Source organism: Balaenoptera physalus (genome assembly GCF_965194825.1).
Source record: "Balaenoptera physalus genome assembly, chromosome: 6".
NCBI classification, from domain to species: Eukaryota; Metazoa; Chordata; class Mammalia; order Artiodactyla; family Balaenopteridae; genus Balaenoptera; species Balaenoptera physalus.
Window position 1 is genome coordinate 13,860,474 of NC_138885.1, and position 20,148 is coordinate 13,880,621.

At 39.5% G+C, this 20,148-nt stretch overlaps 1 long non-coding RNA gene across 1 annotated transcript; it reads right to left on the bottom strand.

The window, feature by feature from the left end:
- Nucleotides 1-1,197: 1,197 nt before the first annotated feature.
- Nucleotides 1,198-13,095, bottom strand: LOC309663056. The gene is made up of 2 exons (XR_014265091.1): nt 7,329-13,095; nt 1,198-6,502 (listed from the first exon to the last, which is right to left on the bottom strand). It is a non-coding gene; the product is annotated as an uncharacterized lncRNA (long non-coding RNA).
- Between the last annotated feature and the right edge of the window lie 7,053 nt (nt 13,096-20,148).

Below are 20,148 nucleotides of genomic sequence, written 5' to 3' on the forward strand. Positions count from 1 at the left end.
AGTACTTTGTCCAACTGCAGACACAAAGTGAGGGTGAGGCGATTTTTATTGTTATTGTCATCATTAATCCTTTAATTAAGGTCTCCTTTATTCATGTCAATATCCTGCCCCTCTCTCCCCTCCCTCTCTTCTAAACCTCATTCGTCGGGCTGGTTTCTCCAAGCTCTCCCAGCTCAAATTTTAATTAAAGTGAGTCACAAGCCTTGAATCTCTAATGAGCCCCTCATCCAGATTCCATTAGAAGTCAGAGTTGCTGCACTCTCTGTGGTGTTGTTCATTAGCATGGTATTATTTTTTGAATACAGACGGCCCTTGTTCTGAGACTTTTTGCTTTATGTTGATATTCAGAGGTGAAACTGCCCCTTTCTCACATTTTGCATCGGCATCAGCGGCACATGCCACTGAAGATATCAAAATGAAACAAGCAAAAGATGTATGAGTGGAGACTACCTCATCCTCCATTTATCCTGCATCATTGGAGACTGGGGGTGTGGGAGGTTCCATATGGGTGGGCTTTTCAGATGACTGAGCCCTCTTCTCCTGGAAATCAAGACTTCTTTTGTTTTAGCCAGTTAATGTAAGTTTTCTAAAATGCAGCCTCTTCTTAGACAGAGGTCAATACTTTCTTGATGCTTCAGACCCGTCACTATGATGAGTGGTCAGCCAAGGTTTGGTAAAGAGCATCCTGCAATCACACAATAGGCTATAGCCCTGCTCTGGAAAGTTGAGCTTTCCATAAGCTGGGTTCCCAGGAAAGTCTGAAGGGGGGATGGATTACTAGCAAGGAGAGGTTGGGTTGCTGCATTTGCTCCATGTTCTTTTTATTTATATATTTTTTGTTTTTCTTTTCTTTTCTTTTTTAATAGATCTTCATTGGAGTATAATTGCTTCACAATACTGTGTTAGTTCTGTTGCACAACAAAGCAAATCAGCCATATGCATACACATATCTCCTCCCTCTTGAGCCTCTCTCCCATCCTCTCTATCCCACCCCTCTAGATCATCACAAAGCACTGAGCCAATCTCCCTATGCTATGCTGTTGCTTCCCACCAGCCAACTATTTTACATTCGGTAGTGTATCTATATTGATGCTACTGTCACTTCGCCCCAGCTTTGCCCTCCCACCCCATGTCCTCAAGTTCATTCTCTATGTCTGCCTCTGTATTCTGGCTCTGCAACTAGGTTCATCAGTACCGCCATATATATGCATTACCATATGGTATTTGTTTTTCTCTTTCTGACTTACTTCACTCTGTATGACAGACTCTAGGTCCATCCATCTCACTGCAAATAACTCAATTTCATTTCTTTTTATGGCTGAGTAATATTCCATTGTACATATGTGCCACATCTTCTTTATCCATTCATCTGTAGATGGATATTTAGGTTGGCTCCATATCCTGGCTATTGTAAATAGTGTTGCAATGAACATTGTGGTATGTGTCTCTTTTTGAATTATAGTTTTCTCAGGGTATATGCCCAGTACTGGGATTGCTGGGTCATATGGTAGTTTTATTTTTAATTTAAGGAAACTCCATACTGTTTTCCATAGTGGTACCAATTTACATTCCCACTAACAGTGCAAGAGGGTTCCCTTTCCAACACACCCTTTCCAGCATTTATTGTTTCTAGATTTTTGATAATGGTCATCCTGACTGGCATGAGGTGATACCTTATAGTAGTTTTGATTTGCATTTCTCTAATAATTAGTGATGTTGAGCATCTTTTCATGTGTCTTTTGGCCATCTGTACCTCTTCCTTGGTGAGATGTCTATTTAGGTCTTCCACCCATTTTTTAACTGAATTGCTTGTTTTTTTGATATTGAACTCCATGAGCTGTTTGTATATTTTGGAGATTAATCCTCTGTCTGTTGTTTCATTTGCAAATATCTTCTCCCATTCTGAGGGTTGTCTTTTTGTCTTGTTTATGGTTTCCTTTGCTGTGCAAAAGCTTTTAAGTTTCATTAGGTACCATTTGTTTATTTGTGTTTTTATTTCTGTTACTGTAAGAAGTGGGTCAAAAAAGATCTTGCTGTGGTTTATGTCAAAGAGTGTTTTTCCTATGTTTTCCTCTAAGAGTTTTATAGTGTCTGGCCTTACATTTAAGTCTTTAATCCATTTGGAGTTTATTTTTGTGTATGGTGTTGGTAGTGTTCTAATTTCATTCTTTTACATGTAGCTGTCCAGTTTTCCCAGCACCACTTATTGAAGAGGCTGTCTTTTCTCCATTGTATGTTCTTGCCTCCTTTGTCATAAATTAGGTGACCATATGTGCGTGGATTTATCTCTGGGCATTCTATACTATACCATTGATCTATATTTCTGTGTTTGTGCCAATACCATACTGTCTTGATTACTGTAGCTTTGTTGTATAGTTTGAACTCAGGGAGCCTGATTCCTCGAACTCCATTTTTCTTTCTCAAAATTGCTTTGGCTATTCGGTGTCTTTTCTGTTTCCATATGAATTGTAAAATTTTTTGTTCTAGTTCTGTGAAGAATGCCATTGGTACTTTGATAGGGATTGCACTGAATCTGTAGATTGCTTTGGGTAGTATAGTCATTTTCACAATATTGATTCTTGCAATCCAAGAACATGCTATATTTCTCCATTTCTTTATGTCTTCTTTGATTTCTTTCATCAGTGTTTTATAGTTTTCTGAGTACAAGTCTTTCACCTCCTTAGGCAAGTTTATTCCTAGGTGTTTTATTCTTTTTGTCACAATGGTAAATGGGAGTTTTTCCTTAATTTCTCTTTCTGATTTTTCATTATTGGTGTATAGGAATGCCAGAGATTTCTGTGCATTAATTTTGTATCCTGCAACCTTACCAAATGCATTGATTGGTTCTAGTAGTTTTCTGGTGGCATCTTTAGGATTTTCTATGTATAGTATCATGTCATCGGCAAACAGTGACAGTTTTAGTTCTTCTTTTCCAATCTGTATTCCATTTATTTCTTTTTCTTCTCTGATTGCTGTGGCTAAGACTTCCAAAACTATGTTGAATAAGAGTGGTGAGAGTGGGGATCCTTGTCTTGTTCCTGATCTTAGTGGAAATGCTTTCAGTTTTTCACCATTGAGAATGATGTTTGCTGTGGGTTTGTCATATATGGCTTTTATTATGTTGAGGTAGGTTCCCTCTAGGCCCACTTTCTGGAGAGTTTTTATCATAAATGTGTACTGAATTTTGTCAAAAGCTTTTTCTGCATCTATTGAGATGATCATATGGTTTTTATTCTTTAATGTGTTAATGTGGTGAATCACATTGATTGATTTGCATATATTGAAGAATCCTTGCATCCCTGGGATAAAACCCACTTGATCATGGTATATGATCCTTTTAATGCGCTGTTGGATTCTGTTTGCTAGTATTTTGTTCAGGATTTTTGCATCTATGTTCATCAGTGATATTGGTCTATAATTTTCTTTTTTTGTGATATCTTTCTCTGGTTTTGATATCAGGGTGATGGTGGCTTCGTAGAATGAATTTGGGAGTGTTTCTCTCTCTGCAATATTTTGGAAGAGTTTGAGAAGGATCAGTGTTAGCTCTTCTCTAAATGTTTGATAGAATTCGCCTGTGAAGCCATCTAGTCCTGGACTTTTGTGTTGGAAGATTTTTAATTACAGTTTCAATTTCATTACTTGTGATAGGTCTGTTTATACTTTCTAATTCTTCCTGGTTCCGTCTTGGAAAGTTGTACCTTTCCAAGAATTTGTCCATTTCTTCGTGGTTGTCCATTTCACTGGCATATAGTTGTTTGTAGTAGTCTCTTATAATCCTTTGTATTTCTGCAGTGTCACTTGTGATTTCTCCTTTTTCATTTCTAATTTTATTGATTTGCATCCTCTCCCTTTTTTTCTTGATGAGTCTGGCTAAGGGTTTATCAGTTTTGTTTATCTTCTCAAAGAACAAGCTTTTAGTTTTATTGATCTTCGCTATTGTTTTCTTCATTTCTATTTCATTTATTTCTTCTCTGATCTTTAAGATTTATTTCCTTCTACTGACTTTGGGTGTTCTTTGTTCTTCTTTCTCTAGTTGTTTTAAGTGTAGGGTTAGATTGTTTGTGATTTTTCTTATTTCTTGAGGTGAGATTGAGTTGCTATAGACTTCCCTCTCAGAACTGCTTTTGCTGTGTCCCATAGGTTTTGGGTCGTCGTGTTTTCATTGTTATTTTTTTCTAGGTATTTTTAATTTCTTCTTTGATTTCTTCAGTGTTCTCTTGGTTATTTAGTACCACACTGTTTAACATCCATGTATTTGTGTTTTTTTACATTTTTTTCCTGTCATTGATTTCCAATCTCATAGCGCTGTGGTCAGAAAAGATGTTTGATACAATTTCAATTTTCTTAAATTTTCTGAGGCTTGATTTGTGACGCAAGATGTGATCTCTCCTGGAGAATGTTCCATGTGCACTTGAGAAGAAAGTGTATTCTGCCACTTTTGGATGGAATGTTCTATGAATATCAATTAGATCGATCTGGTCTATTGTGTCATTTAAAGCTTGTGTTTCCTTATTTATTTTTTGTTTGTATTATCTGTTCATTGGTGTAAATGGAGTGTTAAAGTCCCCTATTATTATTGTGTTACTGTTGATTTCTCCTTTCATGGTTGTTAGCATTTGCCTTATGTATGGAGGTGCTCCTATGTTGGGTGCATAAATATTTACAGTTGTTGTATCTTCTTCTTGGATTGATCCCTTGATCATTATGTAGTGTCCTTCTTTGTCTCTTGTAACATTCTTTATTTTAAAGTCTATTTTATCTGATATGAGTATAACTACTCCAGCTTTCTTTTGATTTCCATTTGCATGGAATATCTTTTTCCATCCCCTCACTTTCAGTCTGTATGTGTCCCTAGGTCTGAAGTGGGTCTCTTGTAGACAGCATATATATGGATCTTGTTTTTGTATCCATTTAGCCAGTCTGTGTCCTTTGGTTGGGGCATTTAATCCATTTACATTTAAGGTAGTTATCGATATGTATGTTTCTATTACCATTTTCTTAGTTGTTTTGGGTTTGTTTTTGTAGGTCTTTTTCTTCTCTTGTTTTTCCCACCTAGAGAAGTTTCTTTAGCATTTGTTGTAAAGCTGGTTTGGCGATGCTGAATTCTCTTAGCTTTTGGCTTGTCTGAAATGCTTTTGACTTCTCCATTGAATCTGAATGGGATCCTTGCTGGGTAGAGTAATCTTTGTTGTAGGTTTCTCTCTTTCATCACTTTAATTATATCCTGCCAGTCCCTTCTGGTCTGCAGAGTTTCCACTGAAAAATCAGCTGATAACCTTATGGGGATTCCTTTGTATGTTATTTTTTGTTTTTCCCTTGCAGCTTTTAATATTTTTTCTTTGAATTTAATTTTTGTTAGTTTGATTAATATGTGTCTTGGTGTATTTTTCCTAGGGTTTATCCTGTTTGGGACTCTCTGTGCTTCCTGGACTTGGGTGACTATTTCCTTTCCCATGTTGGGAAGTTTTCGACTATAATCTCTTCAAATGTTTTCTCAGACCCTTTCTTTTTCTCTTCTTCTTCTGGGAGCCCTATAATTTGAATGTTGGTGCATTTAGTGTTGTCCCAGAGGTCTCTGAGATTGTCTTCAATGCTTTTCATTCTTTATTCTTGTTTTTTTTTAAGAATCTTTTTTATTTATTTATTTTTATTTATGGCTGTGTTGGATCTTTGTTTCTGCGCGAGGGCCTTCTCTAGTTGCAGCAAGTGGGGGCCACTCCTCATCGCGGTGCACGGGCCCCTCACTATCGCGACCTCTCCTGATGCGGAGCACAGGCTCCAGATGCGCAGGCTCAGCAATTGTGGCTCACGGGCCCAGCCGCTCCGCGGCATGCGGGATCCCCCCAGACCAGGGCCTGAACCCGTGTCCCCTGCATTGGCAGGCAGACTCTCAACCACTGCGCCACCAGGGAAGCCCTCATTCTTTATTCTTTATTTGGGTCCTCAGCAGATATTTCTACCATTCTGTCTTCCAGCTCACTTATTCATTCTTCTGCCTCAGTTATTCTGTTATTGATTCCTTCTAGTGTATTTTTCATTTCAGTGATTGTGTTATTCATCTCTGTTTGTTTGTTCTTCTAGATCTTTGTTAAACATTTCTTGTAGTTTCTCAATCCATGCCTCCATTCTATTTCCGAGATTCTGGATCATCTTTACTATCATTACTCTGAATTCTTTTTCAGGTCCTTTGCTTATTTCCTTGTCATTTATTTGGTCTTGTAGGTTTTTACCTTGCTCCTTCATCTGTGACATATCTTTTTGCTGTCTCATTTTTGGTTTTTTTGTGTGTGTGTGAGTGGGATTGTGTTCCTGTCTTACTGGTTGTTTGGCTTAAGGCTTCCAACACTGGAGTTTGTAGGCTATTGGGTAGAGCTGGGTCTTGGTGCTGAGATGAGGAACTCCGTGAGACCTCACTCCGATGAACATTCCCTGGGGTCTGAGGTTCTCTGTTAGTCCAGGGTTTTGGACTCATAGTTCCCACTGCAGGAGCTTCAGCCCGACCCTGGGCTCGTGAACCAAGATCCCACAAGCCGTATGGGGCAACAACAAAAAAAGAGAACAATAACAAAGTAAAAAATAAAATTAGACTAGGAAAATAACAGATATGTTAGAAAGAATATAAAAATAAAAATATAGATGAATCAACAACTGGAAGGTACATCAGTACCACAATAGTAAAAAAGAGGTAAAAGAAAAAAAAAGGGGGGGAGGCCTTGGCTGTGGAGGGCATGGTCTAAGCAAGGGCGAGGTTTGGGTGGTGGGTGGGGCCTATGCTCAGGACCCACTGGGCTGGAAAAGGCCTTGGGGGCTGTGGGGGTGGGGCTTAGGCTCAAGGAACAGAAGGGGCCCAGGTGTGCCTCCCACCCCTGGTCTCAGAGGGCAGGGGACCTCACCTGGGAGCCCAGCAGGCTCCCCAGCCTGAGTGGGACAGGTGATCGCTCTCCACTCCTCTCCCGCTCTTCCTGGAGAGTCCCTCCCACCTGCCTCTCCTTATGTCCCCGTCCTCAGGGGCACAATCCTGTCTAGCCTCCACTTCTCCTCCCCCTCAGTGCCCCTACATCTTACCAGTTCACTCTGGGGTTCCTCCCATCTCCTGGGGCGTCAAAGTCACCCACCAGCAGCTGGCAGGTGCCCTAGTTGTTGGGAGACACTAACTCCGCATTTTCCCACACTGTCATCCTGACTCCATCCATGTTCTTTTTAAAATGTGAGAACTGGAGAGAATTTCAGCAGTCATCTAGTCCAATGCTATAAGCTTACAGATTAGGAAAGGCAGGAAGATGTTTGCCCAAGGTCACAATGCAGTTGTAATCAATGTGGGCACTGACGTAGTTCTGATCCAGAGCCTGGGCTTTTCCTGATCCAGAGCAGGTAGGACACCGCACATGCATTGTCCACCATATGCAGTCTCCTTGCCAGTCCTTTTTTCTGAAAAGGTATAAGGAAACGGGTCATCACCTGGGGTCTGCAGCAACAAGACAGGTGACTGGACCAGATGATCACTGTCACTGGAGGAGAATCACATTCTTGGTTCCCTTGTCTAAGGACAAGTTTCCTCGTCTCCAGTTCCTCTCCACACACTCACCCCTATGATTATTAGTTAATAGTTACATATTTGTTCTTCACAGAGTCCTTTAATCCAAGTTCATTTACATTTTTTTAGCTTTTTATAATATAAACGGTCAAGCATGGAAATGAAAAAAATAGTGTAATGAATGCCTGTGCGCCATCACTCATGACCAACCTTCTTCCGTGTACTTCCCGACACATTTCCCAGTCCAGACATCACATTGCTTCATCTGAAAATATTTCAGTAAGTATCTCTAACATTCCACTATTGTTACTTTTGTTTTGTTTCCTGACAATAATTTCTTCTTTTAAGATAAATATAGTAATCTTTTTATCTGCTTTCTTTTTCCCTTTTTCTAGTTTTGTGAGTTAGTCTTCAGTTTATTTTCATGTTTTCATTTTTATCAATAGAGATATGTAATGGTGTAAATTTCCTTCTGATAACTGCTTTACCTGGTTCTATAGGATCTGATATGTATATGGCATTTTCATTATCATTATTTTAAAGAAATTCTATAATTTTGTACTTCTTCTTTGACTCAAAAATTATTTAAGGGCAAGTTGTTTTTCTTTTTAGATTTCCAAGTGTAAAGGCCTTTGTGTGTTATAAATTTCTAGTTTTATTGCATTATGATCAAAGAATGTTGTTTTTATATAGTTTCTGTTTCTTGTAATATACTGAGGTTTTCTTTGAGTACCAATACATGGCCAATTACTGTGAAGGTTACATGTGTACTCTCTATTATTGGGCTTCAGAGTTTGATATCTATCTTTAGATTCATCTCATTTATTATGTTATATAACTCTTCTATCTCCTTACCAATTTTTTTCCATTTGATCTTTCTCATACTGAGAGTGATATATTAAAGTCCTCATGGTATTATGTGTATATCTACTTTTCCCCTTATCTCCAGGGGCTTCTGCTTTGTAAACACTGCTGACGTGTAATTGGGTATCAGCATTATGAATGGTAGACTTTAGCATAATAAAGACTTCTTTTGTGTTTCTTTTACAGCATTGTGGTATAAGTTCTATTTTGTTAGGTATCAAATTGCAATTCTTAATTTCTTTTAATTTGCAGTTGCCTGTTTTATCTTTGTCTGAACTATTATTTTTAACCTTTCTCAATCTCTTTGTTTTAAGTATCTCTTTTTATAAAGTATGGCATTGGATTTTGCTTTATTAGCCCATCTGAAATCTTATGATCCATATATTGGGCCTCCACTCTGTTCCATTGACTGTCTGTGTATTTTTAAAGAGTTGTTTTTACTATGTGGCTTTTTTTATTTGCCCTGTTTTGTTAGTATATCTTTTTGTTTTTAGGAAGGTTTGCATTTTTGTTCTGATGATTACTATATTTGACTATCTTTATATAATATTGTTAGTTGCCCTCTCCTTTTTAAAAAAAAAAAAATCACTTCTTGGCTATTGGTTACCTCCTATAAATAATACTGAAATTGGCTACTTAAGTTTCTTCCCCTTCTTTTCTCTATCCCCCAGCATGGATCTAAGGGATAGTAATATCTCTGTACTCAGTTAATAACTCTAAGACAATTAGTAGGTTTATTTTCACACATTCTTCCCATCCTTTCTTTTAATAATTGTATTGTATTTACATTGTTAGCACATATAGTCATTACATACTGTACTATTTCTCTCATAAGCATCATTTATTTTAGAACCACAGTAAACATATATTTAATATTTTACATATTAAACATATATTTAATATTTACCACCAGTCCTTGCACTGATGTTTTTCCAGTCAAATGTTTTGGTTATTTGTAGTTGTTTTGTAATACATTCCTGAGAAATGGACCATGAGAATAATATTGTCTCTGTTCCTACGTGGTAAAAACAATTAGCTCTGCCCTTTTACTCAAAGGATGGTTTAGCTGAATACAGAAATCCAGTGTTGATGTTGAAAAGTCTGATCACAATCTGATTTTCTTTTCCTTATAGATGATGGCATTATATTGTTGTCTGGGTTCCCATTGGATTTTTTCCCAATAAAGTCCAATCATTTTACTAGACTATGTCTCAGTGTTGTCATTGTGGTTCAGTTTTCCTAGATGTGTGCTGTGTCCTTTCAATATGTTTCAAAATTTTTGTTTTTCTAATTCAAGAATATTCTTTATTTTACAGATTATAGTATTTGTTCTTTTCCAGTGCTTTGGTCTTCTTTGTGATCTCCTCTTACACATAGGTTGGATCTTCTTTCCACATCTTCTATAGCTATAATGTTTTCCTTGAATACTCTTTAAAAATCTCTTCCTTTGTTTCTTCTTGATATTTAAAATTTTCTGCTTTCCATCTTCTATATGTCTTAAGGCACTATCTACTGTCATTCGTCACTCTTGTGCTCATTTTAGTTCAGTTTTCATTTATAATTTTTTTCCTTTAGTGCTAACTCTTTTCTGAATGTTAACCTGTCTTTTCAAATCTTCCTTTTATCTATGACCTCATTTCTGAGCTTTCCCAATTCATTTTTATGTGGTCCTTTCCATCATTTTTAAAATGACTTTAGCTCAGTTGGAACATTAGGGTACAATTTCACATGGTTTGTGGGCATGTCTTTTTAGCCTGTTTTCATCACTTGTGTAGGGACATTTTTCTATTCCTTTTTTCCATCTTCTTATATTAATTTTGTTTATATTCTTTGGAAATCTTTTTCTGTTGTTCATTTTTAAGGGAAATGACATTTCTTCTACTTTTAGAAGTGTGAGTGGCCAGCTTTTCACAGCTCTGGCTTCCTTCCTATGTTGTTTTTATGAAGCAATCAAAAATGTAGTTTATACTTTGTGATATCTGCCTCCTCTACTTCCCCCCCCCTTGGATCTTTTCTTTCCCATGCCTTTATTGTCCCTGTCTTGCTCAGTTTCAACTCCACCCTAGGCAGTTTCTTCTCAGGGTAGTGATCTCTCCTGAAAGTCATTTTGTATTTGCTTTTCATGAGATAACAGGGCCCACATTACCCCAGTACTTTCAGACCTCCTGAGGTCTCTGCGCTCATTCATATACTGGATTCTGCAGAACCCCTTCCAGTTGAAGCTGCTATTCTCAGATTGGTCCACTGTGTTTTCCAGTGGTGATTCTGGAGTTCTGTTCGTAGGGCCATCAGAGGTCCCTTGTCTTCATTCTGCATAAATGCTGATATAAGCCAGGTCTTATAGCTGTCAGTAACTCGTCTCTCCCCCACTCATATTTTCAAGTTTATAAGCATATCTTTTCACTCAGTTTTGTTGTAGATATGTCCATGGGTTTTTAATTTTGCTACCCTGGTCTTTGTATATACCTTAATGAGGGACTTACATAAATTTTAAAACTATGCTGCTGCAACTATCTTACCAGAATCCATCCCAAGTCACTTTGATCGTGGCTGTGTAGCTGGTGTTTGATCATTGATTTCTTGAAGATAGGGAGACTGATAATCTGTGTCCTAGAGCAAGGACACAGAGTTCCATATGTGGATAGGTTTACATTTTTGTTAATAGATTATAACAGTAATACACAGACATTCCCCAAATTTGGAAACTACATAATAGTATATAAGAAGAAATTAATATTGCCAGTTATACTACCACCATAGAAATACCCACTGTTAACAACCTGGTGTTTTCTCTTCTAGTCTTTTACCCAAGCAAACTTTTAAAAATATGTGTTTTAATTGAGATCATAGTATACACTGAAATCTCTTTGTCACAATTACCAGAGACTCACTCAATTTAGCTTAGGGAAGAGGGAGATTATAGTTATTTCCAAACTGATAATAGAAATTTAATGGAGTGTTACCAGGAACTGTGGCTACTTAGGAACTGGTGATTCCCATGATTTCTCTCCTGGGCCATATGCACTTCTGTCTAGCTTCTCCATGTCTCCCATGTCTGCTCTATTATAATTCAGATTGTCTGTGATAGACCTTGACTTCTTTCTACATTACAGTCTTTCAGCCTTAGCTCCTACTGATAATGGGTCCATTTTCTGGACATTTCTTAGTCCAGATTCCTCAGAGAGAGGATCAGATTGTCCCAGATTATCTCTTCATGTTTAAGAGGCCCATCTTAAACAATCAATGGATCAAAGAAGAAATCACAAAGGAAATTGGAAAATATCTTGAGACAAATGAAAATAAAAACAAAATGAAACTTATGGGGTGCAGCAAAAGTAGTGCTAAGAGGAAAACTTATATCTATAGACACTTACATTAAAAAAGAAGAATTCAATAGAGACACAGACGTAGAGAACAAATGTATGGACACCAAGGGGCGAAAGGGGGTTGAGATGAATGGGGAGATTGGGATTGACATATATACACTAATATGTATAAAATAGATAACTAATGAGAACCTGCTGTATAGCACAGGGAACTATACTTCACTTTGCTGTACAGTAGAAACTAACACAACATTGTAAAACAACTACACCCCAATTAAAAAAAAGAATTCAAGTCAACCGCCTAACTTTATACCTTTAGGGAACTAGAAAAAGAAAAACAAATTAAACCTAAAGCTAGAAAAAGGAGAAAAATAATAAAGATTAGAGCAGAGATAAATTAAATGCAGAATACAAAAGCAATAGAGAAAAATTAGTGAAACTGAGTTTGTTCTTTGAAAAGATCAACAAAACTGACAAATCTTTAGCTAGATTGGCAAAGAAAAAGAGAGAGAAAACTCATCTCAAATGATGCAGAAAAAGAATTTCACAAAATTCAACACCCTTTCATGATAAGAAAAAAGAATGTTCAACAAACTAGGAATGGAATGTTATCTCAGCATAACAAAGGTAATATAGGAAAAGTCCACAGTTAACATCAGACTCAGTGGCAAAAGACTAAAAGTTTTTGCTCAAAGATCAGGAGTAAGACAAGAATGCCTGCTTTTGTCACTTCTATTTAATGTAGTAATGGAAGTTCTAGCCAAAGCAATTAGACAAGAAAAAAAGAAAAAGAAAAAGAAATAAAATGCATCCAAATAGGAGAAGAAGAAAAACTATCCCTGTTGGCAGATGATATTATTTTATACGTAGAAAATCCTAAAAATTCCATACACAAAATATCTGTTAGAACTAACAAATGAATTCAACAAAGTTGTAGGATACAAAATTAACACGCAAAAATAAGTTGCATTTCTATACACTAACAATGGACAAACTGAAAAGGAAATTAAGAAAATAACTTCATTTAAAATAGCATCAAAGGGGTAGGACCTTCAAGATAGCAGAAGAGCAAGAAATGGAGATCACCTTTCTCCCCACAAATACATCAGAAATACATGTGGAACAACTCCTACAGACCAGCTACTGAATGCTGGCAGAAGACCTCAGACTTCCCAAAAGGCAAGAAACTCCCCCAAATACCTGGGTAGGGCAAAAGAAAAAAGAAAAAACAGAGACAAATAGAATAAGGATGGGACCTGCACCTCTGGGAGGAAGCTGTGAGGGAAGAAAAGTTTCCACACACTAGGAGCCCCTTCACTGGTGGAGACAGGGGGTGGGCAAGGGGGAAGCTTCAGAGCCACCGAGAAGAGCGCAGCAACAGGGGTGCAGAGGTCAAAGTGGAGAGATTCCTGCACAGAGGATCAGTGCCAACCAGCATTCATGAGCCCAAGAGGCTTGTCTGCTCACCTGCCAGGGTGGGTGGGGGCTGGGAGCTGAGGCTCTGGCTTCGGAGGTCAGATCCCAGGGAGAGGACTGGGGTTGGCTGCATGAACACAGCCTAAAGGGGGCTACTGCACCACAGCTAACCAGGAGGGAGTCCGGGAAAAAGTCTGGAACTGTCTAAGAGGCAACAGACCATTGTTTCAGGGTGCACAAGGAGAGGGGATTCAGAGCAATGCCTAAATGAGCTCCAGAGATGGGTGTGAACCACGGCTATTAGCACGGAAAACAGAGACAGGCATGAAACGCTAAGGCTGCTGCTGCAGCTACCAAGATCCCGTGTGTAAGCACAGGTCACTATCCACACCTCCCAATCTGGGAGCCTGTGCAGCCCACCACTACCAGGGCCCCATGACCCAGGGACAACTTCCCCGGGAGAACACACGGTGCACCTAAGGCTGTTGCAAAGTCATGCCGGCCTCTGCCGCCGCAGGCTCACCCAGCATTCTGCATTCCATACCCCTCCTTCCCTCTGGCCTGAGTGAGCCAGAGCCCCCGAATCAGCCACTCCTTTAACCCCCTCCTGTCTGGGTGAAGAACAGATGCCAGAGGGCGACCTCCATGCAGAAGTGGGCCAAATCCAAAGCTGAACCCCTGGAGTTCAGAAGGAGCTGTGCAAACACAGAAAAAGGGAAATTTCTCCGTGCAGCCTCAGGAGCAGTGGATTAAATCTCCACAATCAATCTGATGTACCCTGCATCTCTGGAATACCTGAATAGACAACGAATCATCCCAAAATTGAGGCAGTGGAATTCGGGAGCAACTGTAGACTTAGGGTTTGCTTTCTGCGTCTAATTTGTTTCTAGTTTTATGTTTATCTTAGTTTAGTATTTAAAGCTTATTATCATTGGTAGATTTGTTTATTGATTTGATTGCTTTCTTCCTTTTTATATTTTTTTTCTCTTTTTGTGAGTGTGTATCTGTATTCTTCTTTGTGTGATTTTGTCTGTATAGGTTTGCTTTTACAATTTGTCCTAGGGTTCTCTCTGTCCATTTTTCTTTAGTATAGTTTTCAGCTCTTGTTATCATTGGTGGATTTGTTTATTGGTTTGGTTGCTCTCTTCTTTTTTTTTTTAATTACTTTTTAATTTTAATAATATATTTTTAATAACTTTATTTTTTTTCTTTCTTTCTTTTTTTTTCTTTTCTCCCTTTTCTTCTGAGCTGTGTGGCTGAAAGGCCTGTGCTGGGCATCAGGCCTGAGACACTGAGGTGGGAGAGCCGAGTTCAGGACATTGGTCCACCAGAGACCTCCTGGCCCCTCATAATATCAGTTGACGAGACCTCTCCCTGAGATCTCTGTCTCAATGCTAAGACCCAGCTCCACTCAATGACCAGCAAGCTCCAGTGCTGGACATCCCATACCAAACAACTAGCAAGACAAGAACACAACCCCACCCATTAGCAGAGAGGCTGCCTAAAATCATAATAAGTCCAGAGACACCCCAAACACACCACTGGACGCGGTCCTGCCCACCAGAAAGACAAGATCCAGCCTCATCCACCAGAACACACACACCAGTCCCCTCCACCAGGAAGCCTACACAACACACTGAACCAACCTTAATCACTGGGGGTAAACACCAAAAACTATGGGAACTACAAACCTGCAGCCTGTGAAAAGGAGACCCCAAACACAGTAAGTCAAGCAAAATGAGAAGACAGAGAAATACACAGCAGATGAAGGAGCAAGGTAAAAACCCACCAGACCAAACAAATGAAGAGGAAATAGGCAGTCTACCTGAAGAAGAATTCAGCATAATGATAGTAAACATGATCCAAAATCTTGGAAATTGAATGGCGAAAATACAAGAAACGTTTAACAAGGACCTAGAAGAGCTAAACAACGATGAACAACACAATAAATAAAATTTAAAATTCTCTAGAAGGAATCAATAGCAGAATAACTGAGGCAGAAGAACGAATAAGTGACCTGGAAGATAAAATAGTGGAAATAACTACCACAGAGCAGAATAAAGAAAAAAGAATGCAAAGAATTGAGGACAGTTTCAGAGACCTCTGGGAGACACATTAAACGCACCAACATTCGAATTACAGGGGTCCCAGAAGAAGAAGAGAAAAAGAAAGGGATGGAGAAAATATTTGAAGAGATTATAGTGAAAACTTCCCTAATATGGGAAAGAAAATAGTCAGTCAAGTCCAGGAAGTGCAGAGAGTCCCATAAAGGATAAATCCAAGGAGAAACATGCTGAGAAACATTAATCAAACTATCAAAGATTAAATACAAAGAAAAAATATTAAAAGCAGCAAAGGAAAAGCAACAAAAAACATACAAGGGAATCCCCATAAGGTTAACAGCTGATCTTTAAACAGAAACTCTGCAAGCCAGAAGGGTGTGGCAGGACATATTTCAAGTGAGGAAAGGGAAAAACCTACAACCAAGATTACTCTACCCAGCAAGGATCTCATTCAGATTCGATGGAGAAATTAAAACCTTTACAGACAAGCAAACAGGAATAAAGATGCAGACCTACTAGAGAATGGACTTGAGGATACGGGGAGGGGGAAGGGTAAGCTGGGACAAAGTGAGAGAGTGGCATGGACATATATACACTACCAAACGTAAAATAGATAGCTAGTGGGAAGCAGCCGCATAGCACAGGGAGATCGGTTCGGTGCTTTGTGACCACCTAGAGGGGTGGGATAGGGAGTGTGGGAGGGAGGGAGATACAAGAGGGAAGAGATATTGGGACATATGTATATGTATAACTGATTCACTTTGTTGTAAAGCAGAAACTAACACACTGTCGTAAAGCAATTATACTCCAATAAAGATGTTAAAAAGGTGTTTAAATAATTAATTAATTAAATAAATAAAATAATAAATAAATAAAATAAAAAATGAAATAGCATCAAAATTTTACTCCTAAGTTTAGGAGTAAACCTAACCAAGGAGGGGAAAGATTTATACACTGAAAACTATTGATCAAAGAAACTGAAGAAGACACAAATAAATGGAAAGAAATTAATGGATTTTAATACTTAATATTGTTAAAATGTCTATAGTACCCAAAGCAATCCACAGAATCAGTGCAATCCTTAAAAAAATCCTAACAGCATTTTTTGCAGAAATAGAAATATCCATCCTAAAATTCATATGGAGTCTTAAGAGATCTCAAATAGCTAAAACAATCTTGAAAAAGGAAAATAAAGTTGGAGGTCTCACACTTCCTAATTTCAAAACTCATTATAAAGATACAATAATCAAAAGAGTGTTGTACTAGCAGAAAGAAGGGCATATAGACAATGGAATAGATGAGAGTCCAGAAATAATCCTCACATATGTGGTCAAATGATTTTCAACAAGGTGCCATGACCATTCAATAGTGAAAGGAGAGTCTTTTTTAAAAACTGATGCTGTGAAAACTATATCCACATGCAGAAGAATGAAGCTGGACCCTTACTTTATACCATATACAATAATTAACTCAAAATGAATCAAAGACCTAAATAAGAGCTAAAACTACAAAACTCCAAGAAAAAAACATAGAGGAAAGGCTTCATGACGTTGAATTTAACAATGATTTCTTAGATAAGACACCAAAAGCACAGGCAATAAAAGTAAAAATAAATTGGACTACGTGAAAATTTAAAACTTCTGTGCATCAAGGGACACAATCAACTGAGTGAAAATGCAACCTATGGAATGGGAAAAAATATTTGCAAATCATATATCTGGTAAGGGGTTAATATCCAGAATACATAAAGAACAACGACAAAAATAAACTAACAGCCTGATTTTAAAATGGGCAAAGGACTTGAATACACATTTCTCCAAAGAAGACAAACAAATGCCCAATAAGCACATGAAAAGATGTTCACCATCACTAATCATTAAGAAAATGTAAATGAAAACCACAATGAGACAGTACCTCACACACATTAGGATGGCTACTATCAGCTCTGTGAGTCGATTTTAAGAAACATGTTGGAGCAGATCAGGATTTGTCAACCTTGGCACTATTGACATTTTGGATCAGATAATTCTTTGTTACAGGGGGCTGTCCTGTGCATTTTAGGATGTTTAGCAGCATTCTTGGCCTCTACCCACTAGATGCCAGTAGTACCCCCCTGCCTAGTCCTGGCAATAAAAAACATCTCCAGACATTGCTATACGTCCTTTGGGAAATCAAGTTGCCCCCAGATGAGAACCACTGAATTCAATCACACAAATACATGAAGAGCCTGCTTACTCCATAAAGTTGGTGAGAGATTTGACCTTCATAAAAGCATCCTTAAAATATTTTGGTTTAAGGAACTGCATTTTGCATTTACCAACAGCTAAAGGGAAAGTTTGTCTTCAGAATTCCCTTACCCTCCCCTTTAGAATCCCCTTGTATTTTTCTCCTATAAATGACTGCCACCTCTCACCCCTAATCTCAGGAATACAGTAGCTTGTCTTCCTACTGCCATTCAAACATAATCTCAAGAAAATAACTAGTAGGGAATTTAAAAGATGGTACAGGAGCAATATGATGCAAGGAACCAAACTGGGACCCAAGCACCCTGGGTGCTGGTCCTGGCTTTGTTACAACCAATTGTTTAGCCCTGAGCAAGTCAATTAATCATCTGGGCCTCTATCATCTCCTCTGCAAAGGTGAGTATTGGATCAGATGATCTTTCTGCACTCATTATCACTAATGGGTAAATGACTAACACAGAAAGCTTTGTTGGTTGCGTATTTGTTGCAACAAGGTGCAACAAGGCAACAGGGTGCAACAAGGTGGTCACACCTTTGTTGGAAACGATGCTTTCACTAGGCAAAGAAACACCTAGCCTTGAATGCCAGATTCTATGTCTATGTAACATGAGAAAGCATAGAAGATTCTGGAACATACCTTCAGTCATGGAATGTAAAACTCTCACAGCTGCAAGGTATGGAGAAGACCTTGTCCTACCCTCTCAAGGAAATCCTGAGGCCTAGAGAGGGGGTGGGTAACTTGTCCACCTTTTATTGAAAAGTGGCATAATCAACATGGTGTTTTAAATACAGGGGACTTGGAAACATAGGGAGAATGGCTTTTTGGAGGCTCTACACTTTATTCAGTTCTATACACTGTCAGGGTCACTTATCTGAAACCACTTAGCACATTCACTCGTGTCTCCTGCCCTTGGTGGAGTGAAATAATGTATTTCCTGTATTCCTACAAACAAGTCCATTGATAATCAGGACAAACACACAATATGAAGAACAGATGGATGCTGAAAGACAAAAAAAAAAACCCTCCACTTGCCAAGACTAGAGAGCCAAACTACACAGAATATTAAACAGAGAAAGTTGAGTAAAGGATTAGTGACTAGTAACAGGGGGGTGTAGTAACAGGGCATTGGCTACTAAGGGTGAGGAGAACGCTAAGGAATCTGGGAATGGCAGATACGGGCAGGAAGCAGGCACTGCCCTAGGGCCGAGGCAGAAAAACTAACTTGGGGGCCTTCTCCCAACACACTAGGCTGAGATTCAGATCTCGCTGGAGAGTGGGGGGGCGGGGCCTGGCCCACTGCATGGTGAAGTTTGCAGAAGTGACGCAGGTGGAGACAGTCAAGCAGGAAACTGTCCCCTGGAGTGGCAATAAAGCTTTCCAGAAGCTGTCTGAAGGGAAGGTGGTTGAAATTTCTGGAAAGCTGGCTGAGGCACTGGAGGGACTTGCCAGGAAGCTTCTGGGAAGCCAGCCCCACGGGGTGCTCTTGAACTCAACGGAAGTCGGATGAGTTGCCTGCAGAACTCACCAGAAAGCCATGCACAGGGGTGAAGGGGGCTCCGTGGGCATCCTGCACGTCGCAGGAGCGAGAAGGAAGGACGCCACCAGCAACCAGGAAGAGCAGCCCTTCCTCCTCCGGCGGAGCGCCTCCAGCGCCCTCTACTGGCGAAGCGCAGCATCCGGCCTACTGGCAAAGGAGAGAAGTTTGCAAGATTCAGTTCCCGAATCACAGTCGAGCAAAAAAGGATGGATTGGGAGACACGAGGCAATAAGCTGATAAGCAACACTTTCATAATCAGCAACACGATCATGGTTGTTATACACACACACACACACCACACACGTATCAAAATAACACAATACACACATGGCTGTTCAGGTAACAACTATCAAACAAGAACTCCTTCCTTTAGTTCAGTCTCTCCTGGATGCACAGAATCTCCACCTGCCTGCACTCACCGGGGAAGGCACCACCTCCCCCTTGGTCGCAGGCAGAACCCCAAGGTCCAGGCTTTCCAGTTTTCTTACTCACCTTCTTCCCTCAACTCTCCCACTGGGTCTGCACTGGATGATCACACAAGTGTCATGAAAACTTAAACAAAAAGTCCTGCTTGGGTCTCAGAAGCTTGGGGCATTAGAGAGGAAAGGTAACTTAGCTCCAGTGGCCTCGTGTCAGGTTTGCATCTGTGGTCCCATCTCCTGGGCATTTGCTGCCCCTTCTTACTCTCCAAAGCGTCCTGCTTTAGGCAGTGAATTATATGGTCCCCCAAATGTAGCCAGCAGTCAATCCACTCCCCTGGGTTACAGATGAGGAACTCTCCCACGTTGATGATAAACAAGAGACCCCTTGGGGTGGCGGGGAGGACTGGACTCAGGTCTACTGTGTGACTCTGGCTGGTTACGAAGCCTCTCTCTAAAGGCCCCCAGGTGGGCGTGCTGCGAGGATAAGTGGAGACAGTGTATGCAGAGCGTCAGGCACAAGTTGAAGCAGCCCCATCAAGTAGCTCCTCCATCTGCACACCACCCCATCCTGCTCACATCTTCTCTATCTTGCTTTCAGGATGCATTTTTCTAATCACCCTTCAGAATAATCACTGCTAACAGGGAGGTTGAAGGGGATGAATCTGAGGGTCCCGAACTTGCTAAGCAAGAAGTCGATATTGAACTCTTTCTCCAGTTCATGCCTCCCTCCCTCCCCCCACAA